We start from the raw sequence: 8,908 nt of genomic DNA, 5'->3' as shown, positions 1-8,908 counted from the left end.
GCTGACTTGACCTGAAGATACAGCTTTCCCTAAGGAGTCAGGTAGAGGTACTCTTGATCTCCTGAGAATCCCCGCACAAGGTTTTGGCACATTATTTGAACCACGTCTCATCTCCCCAGAGCCCTGTCATCTTCTGGCCCCTCGACATCTTTGTACAGGGGGGAAGGCTGGTCCACTCACTGTCCCCAGTGCACCTTACACCTCCCCCTCTTCTGACCTTTGCTCCTTTCCCTCCCTCAGAGCCAGATGGGCTTGGGTTTGAATCTTAGCTGTGCGCTCAGTAGGTACATGGCCTTGAGCAAATCACCACCTCCATAAACAACGCCTTCTTCCTCTCCAAATGGGTCTAATCATAGCTTCCCTCAGGGTTCCTGGGGTAGAAGATATAATGTATGTTGTGAATAGCATGCAGGACATATAGCAGGCATCCCTAGATGGGAGCGGCTATTGTTTACAACCCGTCTGTCCTGGGAAGCCTTGGAGGCTGCCTGGTGTGGACCACAGTGACTCCAGCTGCCTCCCCGCCCTCTGTAGCACATCACTTTTGCATCCAGTCTGCAGATGTGGCTTTGTTGCTCTGGTGATCTCTTCCTGGACTAGACTGGGCACTTCCTGCAGGCAGGGCCTTGTGCGGGGCCGTCCCCGTGCCTCTCCCAGAGAGATGTCCCACAGATGTCTGTGGGTCTGGCCGTCAGGTTTGCGGAGTGATATGGGGCAGTCGGTTGCCCCGGGTTGCCTTTAGCTACCCCAACACTTCCTCTACTTTCTGGTGAGGCAGCAGCCATCCCTGAGTCAGAGAACGGCTGAAAGAAGTCATCCTGCCAACAGCTGTGAGCACCGCAACACGGGGCCCCGAGAGCCCCAGGGACGGGGGATGCAGAACTGAGTAGAAGGCAAGCTCAGATGTCACAGGGCTGGCAGCAGAGGGACGGGCCAATGGGCAGGTGGGCCTGGCACAGGGTGGGTTTCCACTGCCGGTTGTCCAGTGAATGAGAGGAAGGAGTGGCTGGAAGACAGACGCTGGCGCTGCTTGTATCCAGACAGGAGAGGGCGCTGTTGTTCTGCTGGAAGCAATCCTTGGGCCACTCAGCATAGATGACTCCACAGTGCCCCTTGCCTCCATCTGTGAGGTGCTTCTTTTCCTCTCGGGTCAGCAGGCCTCCGGTCAGCTGACTGTCTCTCCAGGTGGCTCTCACGCTGCCTTTTCCCCGTCTCAGCCCCTCCCTCGGTCCAAGCCCCATCTCTTCCTCTCATCCTGAACCACTGGCTTGGCCTCAGTTAGGAGCCTGAAGAGCTCCTCTCTGCCTCCAGGTGGTCAGGATTGTTACCCCACCTTCCAAGGGCCTCAGTTCCCCCACGTGGGGAATAGTAAGATGGAGTCTTGGGTAAGACTTGCTGGCTCAGCTGCCCTCCTGGGCCCTCCTGTCCCTGTGGGGAGGTAACCCAAATCCTCCGCTCTCCCAGCCGTCCTAGCAGAAGGCAGCAGGTGGAAATGGGAGCCTGGGAGGCATCAGAGGGGTAGAGCTTGAAGCTGAGGCCAGCATCCTGCCGGGAGACCTGAACCCAGTGGGGTAGGTGGAGGCAGTCAGCAGGCTGGGGTGGGGGTCTGCAATGGGGTCGGCTCCCTGGGGAGTGAGAGGCAGGCTCTCCATCCTAGTCAAGAACTCAGGCTCTGGGGCAGATGGGACAGGCCCCTCTCAAGCCTGGCTTGACCATTTACTGTCTGTGTGATGGAGGACAAGTGGCCTCACCAGCACCCGCCTCGTAAGTGTGTGATGAGGAAGTGATGTCGCATAGAAAGCACACGGCGTGTGACATGTGCTCAGTGGTAGCTTGGGTCAGTGGGACCACGGGTCAGGGATGGGGGTGGGATGACCCTTCTCTGTTCCCTCTTGGGCACTATTAAAATGTGTGGGTCACAGTCCCACTGCTGCAGCAGCTGGGCCCTTTAGGAGGCTGTCCCTGCTCAGGCTGTGTCTGCAGGCATAAGCATGCTCATCGGGGAGGGGGCGGCCTGGGGGCAGACGTCTCTGGGGCCATCCAAGGCGGATGACAGGACTTGTATGGGCTGTATTGTAAGCCTCTCACCCGAGGTGAAGCTGCTTATTCCTGTCCACTCCCGTCACCTACACTCCTGCTGGCCAAGTGTTTCCACACAGGATTTGAGCACCACAATGGCCCCTAAGGCAGGTAGGGATTATTATTCCCATTTAACAAATAGAAAAGCGGATGACTGCGCAAAGGTCGTTTGGTCAGTAAGTTTTGGAGCTGTGACTCAAACTCAAGTTTTCTAGCTCCAAAGCCAACATTCTTCCCTCTGTCCTATAGTCCCACAAGAGCAGATCCACTACTGTATGTGACCTAGTCTCATTCAGCCAGGGACGGTGCCCAAGACGCAGACACACAGAGACACGGATATACACACAGCCACACGTGCACAGTCACACACGGTCACACACAGCCACAGACCCATGTAGATACACTCAGACACACACATTAATAGGGCTGTGTGTGACTTCTCATCTTAATAGTCACAGACACACACTTGCTACACAGAAAATTACCAAGACACCTGTGCACATAGATAGACATGTGCTCACGTACAAATACGCAGAGACACACAACTGGGCTTCCACGTACAAACTTGCGGCCGCAGAAACCACCTATGTTCACAAGACGTTTCTGTCCCAGGTGTGCCCTGACGCCCCCTCCCCTATCTAGTCTGTCTGCCTCTTAGAACAGAAGGATGTTCTGTTACTTGGAGCCATCGAAAGAAGACAGGAGGGCTGCAAGGGCTCAGGCAGCCGTCATGTGGCTCTCTTCCTTGCTAGGGCAGGGGGCCCCTGTGTGGGCAGAGCATCTCTCTCCCTGCAGGGACTGCTCAAGGACAGAGCTGTCTTCTGAAAGAGACAGAACGATATGGGCAAGAGCTCTTTCACTGAAAACCTGAGCAGCAGCAGCGATGCTGAAGAGAATGACCACAGGATAATTCCTTCCAGCAGGAATAGAAGGGCTTACAAGGTAACTGCTATTGACCATGAGACTGGAACAGCTCCCCCCTGACATTGGGGGAAATACTTTTGCAGCCTTATTCAAGGTTAGGGATGCACTGATTTTCTTCCCTGATTTTCTCAATAACATGTTACGATTCATCATTATAAATTTACTTAAAACTGCCTCATCCTCTTCCGCATCATCCCAGAAGGCAGCTTGCAGAGTGGTTACAAGCATGGACTCTGGAGCCAGCAGGACTAGGTTTCCAACTGTGACCAACTAGCCCTACACAAGTCACTTAGTCTCTGTGCCTCAGTTTCTTCATCTGTAAAATGGAGAGACTACCTATATCTTAGGGCTGTCAAACTGATTAAAGGAGTGAATGTTTGTAAAACACTTAGAACAGCACTGGCCACATGGTGAATGCTACATAAAGATTGCTCATACCGTGTTTAGGAGCCTGGGCATGGCTGCCCCACGAAATAGCTGTCTTGCCTTGGCCTGGTTTTGAGAGCATAACTCGGGCCTTCCTTCAGCGCCCCTATCATTGTCTGAGCTCACATTGTTTTCTCCTTCCCCCAGGCTGTGCCCCAGTCTGGTTCTTTGTTCAGGTAAAGGCTTCTTTTTCCCTGACCTTCACACCCCATCAGCTTCCAAACCCTGTGGATCTGCCTCCTTGAGGCCCCATCTCCCTGTCGCCACACCCCCGTCAGCCTGTTCAGACCTCATCTCTCGCCTGATTGCTGCCATGTCCTCCCCATGTGGTTTCTTCACAGCCAGATGGACCCAGTCACCCCTGTCCAAGGGCTCCAGTGGATTCCTCCACCCCCAGATCAAAGCCTCCACCTTCCTCAGCCTGGCAAGAGTCCTGGGCCTTTTTTCTCCCACGCTGTGGTGGAACCCCACCCTCCTCTAGTCTCCGAAGCCAATTCTGGGGTCTGTGGACACATGTGGTGCCCTCCAGGGAACTGAAGGGGAGGGGCCAGCTTGGCCCTGCTCCACCTGGCAGTCACTCAATACCCCTTCTTCTCATCTTCCTCTCCCTGTCCGGGTTGCCCAGGGCCAGGGAAGTAGGTCCTGGGGCTAAGAGTTGACACTGAACAACAAAATGCCAAATGCCAGCCTCTCCTTTTTGCAAGAACCCTCAACCTTGAGTTACTTTCTTGGGATCACCTCCCTAAAGAACCACCCCATAGCTGTGTTCCAGGATGTATTAAGCTGTGTGACCTTGGGCAAGTTACTTAACATCTCTGTGTCTTAATTGCCTTATCTGTAAAGCAGGGATAATAATAACACACATTATTGTTATTAGAGAGATCTGGGGGGAGGATTCATATCCTTGGATCACCCCATACCTAGTATGTTGCCTTGCACATAGAAGAACCTCTGTAAATCTTTGTTGAATAATCCATTGATTGGTACACAAAGGCGTGAGCTAGTGGAACGAAGCGCTTATGGTGGAATTGCAGCCATCTGCCTGTGTGGGGTGGAGCGGGCAGTGGACGCTGCCTATGTGCCTGACAAAATACCACAGAGGCCATTGTCTATTCTCCTGACTAAAGTTCTTCTGCTTCTGGTTTCTGGGCCTGGCTCTTATGTGGGACACTGAATGGTGGGGCTCTGGGGCCTCCTTAAGCCCCAAGAAAGCTCTGGAATTTCTGGAGCAGAAATGGTGGGGATCTCAGGACAGCTATGCTTTCTTCCGGTGCACAGACAAGGCTCAGTTTTAGGTGAAGGATTGAAACTGGTGTTCTTGGAAGGCTCTGGCTAGATGACCTAGGAATGTGGACCATCAGAATGATGCGTCTCTCTAAGAGCAGGCTGGGAAACGAGCCCATCTGGGCAGCTCATGCTTGCTGCCCTGCATGCAGCTGAATTTCCCCGGAAAGCTTCAGGAGCTCTAGGAGAAAGACACTTGGGGCCCTTTGATAGGGAGGGTAAGATCTAGGTGCAGAAATTGAAGTGTGGGTCAAAGGGAAAAACGTGGCCAAGAACTCACCAGCAGGAGCAGTGGATGAGAAGGTCCTTCAGGTTCAGCCTGTGTGAGCCTCGGATGTCCCCCTCGCTCAGCTCTCCATGGCCAAAGGGACCTGCTGGTCTCAGGGCAGACGGGCAGGGTGGCAGGAGGAGCTTGCCCAGCTGATGCCTGGGATTCAGAAATCCTATCCTATGAAACAGGATCGCGCTGGCTGTCTCTGTCTGTGGAGGAAGCTTGAGAGAGAGAGGATCCAGTGAGGGTCAGTGGGCAGGGTGTGAAGCGCAGGGCCCCAGAGGCAAACCTGGCAAAATGAACTCAGGAAAGGATGGCCCTCCACCTTCATGGCCGATGGTGCACAGATCAGGTACTGATCCAGAGGCTGAATTAGTATGACTCAATTTCTTTCTTTTCTTTTTTTTTTTTTTTTTTGCGGTACGTGGGCCTCTCACTGTTGTGGCCTCTCCCGTTGCGGAGCACAGGCTCCGGACGCGAAGGCCCAGCGGCCATGGCTCACGGGCCTAGCTGCTCCGTGGCATGTGGGATCCTCCCAGTCCGGGGCACGAACTTGCATCCCCTGCATCGGCAGGTGGACTCTCAACCATTGCAGCACCAGGGAAGCCCAGGAGTGAGTCATCTGACGGGAGCAGGAGATGGAGGCAGGCTCAGGGAGTGAGTTGAGGTATCCTCAGCTCTCAGTTCTGCTTAGTAGTTAATATTGATCAGATTAATCATCCTTAAACTATGAGTGTTGTTAAACGTCTTCGCAGATGTGACTAAGCCAGGACCAGGAGAAAAGATTTCTCCTGGTCCAAATGAGTCAAATAGGCCAACATTTATTTATTCATTTTAAGTCCAGCAACATTTGTTGTGCCCCTATGTGTCTGGCACTGTGCTGGGGCCTGGGATATGGGGTGGAGCCCCTTGGCATTGCCGAGGCTGTGCCCTGGACATAACTTTGCACCAGGTGACCTCCCACGTGTTTTTTTTTTAAAAACAGCTTTATTTTGATATAATGGACATACAATGAATTGCACATGTTAAAAGTACACAATTTGTTAAGTTTGGACACAAGCATATACCCATGAAACCATCACAAACAATCAAGATAGTGAACATCTCCATCACCCCCAAAAGTTTCCTTGAGTTCCTTTGTAATTCTTCCTTCCTGCCCGCACCCCTCTCCTGCCAGTTCTCAATGAACTGCGGGTCTGTCTTCTGTCACTATAGATTAGTTGGCATTTTCTAGAATTTTATATAAATGGAATAATACAGTATGCATTCTTTTTTTTTGTCTGGTTCTTTTCACTCAGTAGAATTATTTTAAGATTCATCCATGTTGTTACATGTATCAATAGCTCATTCCTTTTTTATTATTGTAGAGTATTCCACTGTGTGGATGTAAGATACAATGGTCATCCCTTCACTTGTTGGTAGACATTTGAGTTGTTTCCAATATTTTGGCTTTTACAAATAAAGCTGTTATGAGTATTTAGACCCTAGTCTCTGTATGAACTTACACTTTCATTTCCTTTGGGCAGATATATAGGAGTTCCTACCAGTTTGATAGATTTAAATGCCCAGTGTCTGCAAGCAATCCCAGATTGGCTGAATCTTCCATAATCTTTTCCTTAAAGAGAAAGCAGGTAAATATGCACAGGCACCTTGAGGACAAATGGAAGAGGTTGGGGGCAGAGGGGAAGCATTGTAAGTGATCACAGCTATAAAGCATTTTCCTTTGAGACAGCAGGGTATGGTCCTTTACAGTGTCACTACCAGGGCTTAGCAGCTAGTCATCAGCTTTGACCTTGAGGCTGCCATCCTGGGCACAGCTGTGGCCAGAGGAGAGGCCTGGTTCAGCCTCCTGGACACCAAGTGGCTTACATGGACCTGGGAGAGATGCGAAGCAATGGCTCTAGAAGCCAGGGCAGTTGAGGGATGGTGGGCCCTGGTGTCAGCTCTGGGCTGTTTTCTCCTTGTCCCTCTAATCCAGATCTCACACCACACTTTGCATGTAATTCCATTTGGTTTCAAGTAACCCTTCCTTTCTCTCAGCTCTGAGTCTGCACAGGAACAGCTTGCCTGGGGGTACTGGGATACCCCTTCCATCTGGGGAGCTGGGCTCAACCTGGCTGGGACTCAGCATCCCTTACCCTGAGGGCTCTGAGAAGTGGCTTCCGGGCACCCGAATCCTGTCTTAGAGGGATGGGGAGTTGCGGGGGGCACAGCTTTTCCGTACCTCCAGTGACTTATCAATTGGTTACATTGTTCATTTACTCAACAACCAGTTACTGGGCACAGAAACTGTGCTGGGTGCTTGGGTTATGGGAGAACAAATACGAACACCTTCTAAGGTCCAGAGGGCAGCCCAACGAGACGGCAACAGCAGCTTTACTCCAAGCAGAAGAGAGCTACTTTGTAGACAAGCTCCAGGCCATGGGGGACCTATCCATCCCTGAGGGTCTGAATCCTCTGAGCAGTGGGAGGGGTCTTGACAGGGGAAGAGGTGGGGTACACGTGTCAGGACCCAGTGAGTGTATGAGTCAAGGATGGCCTTTCCACCCCTGGCAGCCCTGCATCCTGCTGTGTGTGGGCAGATGGCCACTGCCCAGTGTGCTCACCACCTCTCCACCTGCCAGGCCAACAAAGAGGTTAGGCCCCAGTGGGGGCGATGGGGGTCACAGCTAAAGAATACAATGCCATAAATTTGGGTAAGTAGCAGGATTTTCTATGGGCAGAAGAAAGGAGACTCTCCTGATTGCTATAAAACTATTAAAAAAATCACCTTCCTCATTTCTTTTCTCTTCCTGACATTGCCTCTCTGCTCTATTCTCATTGGCACGGGAACCTGTCATTCTTGTCAAAAGAGTTGCTTGAAAGGAAAACGCAAATGCATTTCAGCTGCGTGTGCAAAGATCACAGTGGGGAGAAGGTGCAGGACATGGAGCTTGGAATGGCTCACAAAAATTCACTGGACAATGAGAATATTGACAGCAGCTACCATTTACTGAGCACGTACACTGTGCCAGGTACAGGGCCTAGTGTTTAGGTATATTATCTCATTTGAACACCCCTCCTCCAACCCCCAGCAATAGCAGCAGGTACCATTAAATGTTATCTCTAGGGAAACTCAGCTCACATAGCTCCTGAGACGGCAGAGCTGAAGTGTGGATCTACATGTCCCGACGACCTCTGGGCGGAAGGTTGTGTATGACGTGCGGCGCAGCAGGTGGAGGTGGGGTGCCTGGGACTAACTCTGCCTGAGGAAATCAGTGAGGGCTCCTGGTTGGTGGGGCGTGGCATCTGAGCTAAAGGAAACGTGCTCCAGGCCGAGAAGAGACATGCAGCTGATGAAGTCATCGCGTGGAGAGGGGACGTGGCGGTGTGATGGCGGGAAGGTCCAGGAGAGTGATTATCTGAAGACTGGCATGTGGGTGCTCAGAAAGATAGTGATCACGTTAGGCAGTGTCTACACGGGCCACCCAGCTGTAGAGTGATGGTGTTCACCAACTGGGGCACCTGCTGGTAGTTTCCACATTCTGCCGAGCCTGAGACTGGGTGACAGGGAGGAAGAAAGAGCTGAGGAGCAAGACCCGGGGCATTTACCATCCAGGGCAGGGTGAGACGTCCTTCTCATCGCCATCACAGCACAACCCTTTCTTTCTTCCAAGGAAATTCTGTGTGCAAGTCCGATATAGAAAACAGATAAAGAGAAGCTGCTCTGCTTGAGCTAGAGATGGGGTGGGGTCCTGAACCTTGCCTGCTGGGCCCCTTTCTACCCTGGTCCTTGGAACCTCTCCAGCTCCTTGGGACACAATTTGACACCCACGGGCTAAAGTCCTTACTGTTTCCAATGCTGCCCAGTTGAGGTCTGACCTCCCCAGTCACCCTGGCCCCCTCACCTGGCTGTGTCCTGTGACCCCCCCCCCCCGCCTCCCC

This window comes from Lipotes vexillifer, unplaced genomic scaffold (genome assembly GCF_000442215.2).
Source record: "Lipotes vexillifer unplaced genomic scaffold, Lipotes_vexillifer_v1.1 scaffold393, whole genome shotgun sequence".
Taxonomy (NCBI): Eukaryota; Metazoa; Chordata; class Mammalia; order Artiodactyla; family Lipotidae; genus Lipotes; species Lipotes vexillifer.
The sequence above is the reverse complement of the archived record's forward strand: the minus strand, read 5'-3'. Positions refer to the sequence as shown.